The sequence below is a fragment of the Populus euphratica genome, unplaced genomic scaffold (assembly GCF_000495115.2).
Source record: "Populus euphratica unplaced genomic scaffold, PopEup_1.0 scaffold1551.1, whole genome shotgun sequence".
Classification (NCBI taxonomy): domain Eukaryota; kingdom Viridiplantae; phylum Streptophyta; class Magnoliopsida; order Malpighiales; family Salicaceae; genus Populus; species Populus euphratica.
The window spans coordinates 17,634-19,868 of record NW_011501381.1 but is presented as its reverse complement, the minus strand read 5'-3'; positions in this window follow the sequence as shown (position 1 = coordinate 19,868).

Below are 2,235 nucleotides of genomic sequence, written 5' to 3'. Positions count from 1 at the left end.
CTTGACATTTGTTATTATCATTGTTTAATTCTTACGTTAATCTTTCATCTCAAAGTTCTCATCAACTTCTTCTTCTTCTTCTTCTTCTATTATAATTACTATTACTACTACTACTACTACTATTATTATTACTATTTCTATTGTTAATAGTATTATTAGTATTGTTACTATTATTGTTGTTGTTGTTGTTATACAATTAACCTTCTAGTGGTTCGATTCCGGTTTTGCTGTGTTATTTATTACTTCGACACTCCTGCATTTAAGAGAAGACATCAATCTTTTGGTCATGTCAAGTTTTTGGTGTCGTTGCTGGGGAGTTAAATTCTTGAACAAATTATAGTATTTTGTTTTTTTTACTTTTATTTCATCTAACTTTGTTTCTTTTGTTTTGTTTCCTTTTGTTTTGTTTTCTTCTTTCCTTTTATTCTATTCCTACATGTGCATGAGAGTGTGGTCACGTATATTAAGTGGTAGACTTTGTAGGGTATCCTCACTATTTTCAAAAAATATGGCCGAAAAAGATAATCAATCACTTCATAATGACCACATGAATCCCACAAGAACAAGTGCACCACCATGCATAGTTTTTCCCACTGATGCATCTCATTTTAATTTTAAGCTAGGCATTATTTAATTTCTACCTTCTTTCCATGGCTTATATTTAGAAAATTCATACTTGCATTTAAGGAAATTTGAGGAGGTCTGTAACAAGTATAATAACTCAAATTGTAACGTGAATACCATTAGATTAAACAATTTAAATTGTAGCATGAACACCATTAGATTAAAGCTTTTTCCTTTTTCATTAAAAGATAAAGCTAAAACATGGCTACAAAATTTAAGACCAGGATCCATTCGTGCTTGGGATGAAATGCAACAACAGTTTTTAAAGAAGTTTTTCCCATCTCATAGAACAAACTCTTTCAAGAGACAAATCACCACTTTCACTCAAAAACCAGGAGAAACATTTTACCAATGTTGGGATAGGTATCGAGACTTGCTTAGTACTTGCCCTCATCATGGTTTTGAAACATGGAGATTGGTTTCACATTTCTATGAAGGGTTAACACCTAAAGATAGGCAAATGGTTGAATTGATGTGCAATGGAACTTTTGAAGATAAAGATCCTGATGAAGCAATGTTAGCTGAAAATGCTCAAAATTGGGACACCGTGGGTACTTATGAGGCACCGAGTAAAACTCAACCTCATACATCTAGTGGAGGTATGTACAACCTTAGGGAAGATCATGACCTTCAAGCCAAGTTTGCATCTTTAGCTAGAAAAGTCGAGACACTAGAATTAAAAAATAGTGGTCAATTAAAATATGTTCAAGACATTGTGTGTCAAATTTGTGAAACCAATGAACATTCAGCCAATGACTATCCAACTTTGCTTCTTTTAAGGAATGTCTCCATGAACAAGCCCATGTTTTAAACAGTTTCCAAAGGCCCAATCATAACTTATACCTTGGTTGGAGAAATCATCTAAATTTCAGTTGGAAGAGTGATAATAACAATGCGTAAACTTCACAACCACCGTTTCAAGCACACCATAATTTCTAAAATTCTCATGGATATACACCTCCTTATGCTCCACCTACTAGAACAAATCTTGAGGAAATATTGCATGTATTCATTGAAAAGTAAGAAATAATCAATACTCAGTTTGCTCAAAGTATGACAGATTTTAAAGATACTCTTGCAAAATTAACATCTGCTCTCAGTTTTTAAGATAAAGGAAAGTTTCTATCTCAACCAAAACAAAATTCGAAGGGGCAATACAATGCAAATGCAAATAGTTTTGGAAGCCAACACATGAATCAAGTCAAATCAGTCACTACTCTACGCAGTGGTAAGGTTATTGAAAAACCCTCTCTTGAACCTTATGAGAAAGATGATGAATCAATCTCTGAGGGTAAGGAAGGGGATGAATCTGAAAATTGCAAAGAAACGACTGATTCTCCGCCAGCACTTCCATTTTCTCATGCCATGACCAATCAGGAAGAAATCGAGGATGAAAAAGGCACCGAAAAGGTTGATGCGGATCTTTTATCAAAAGTGACAACAGATTCGACACCCGACATCACATCAATCGATGATTACTTTATGCTAAATTTTTGAAAGATCTGTGCATTTTAAAGAGAGAACTGAATGTGAAAAAGAAAGTTTTTTTAGCAGAACAAGTAAGTGACGTTCTTTAGAACAATAATGCTTTGAAATATAAAGACCCTGGTT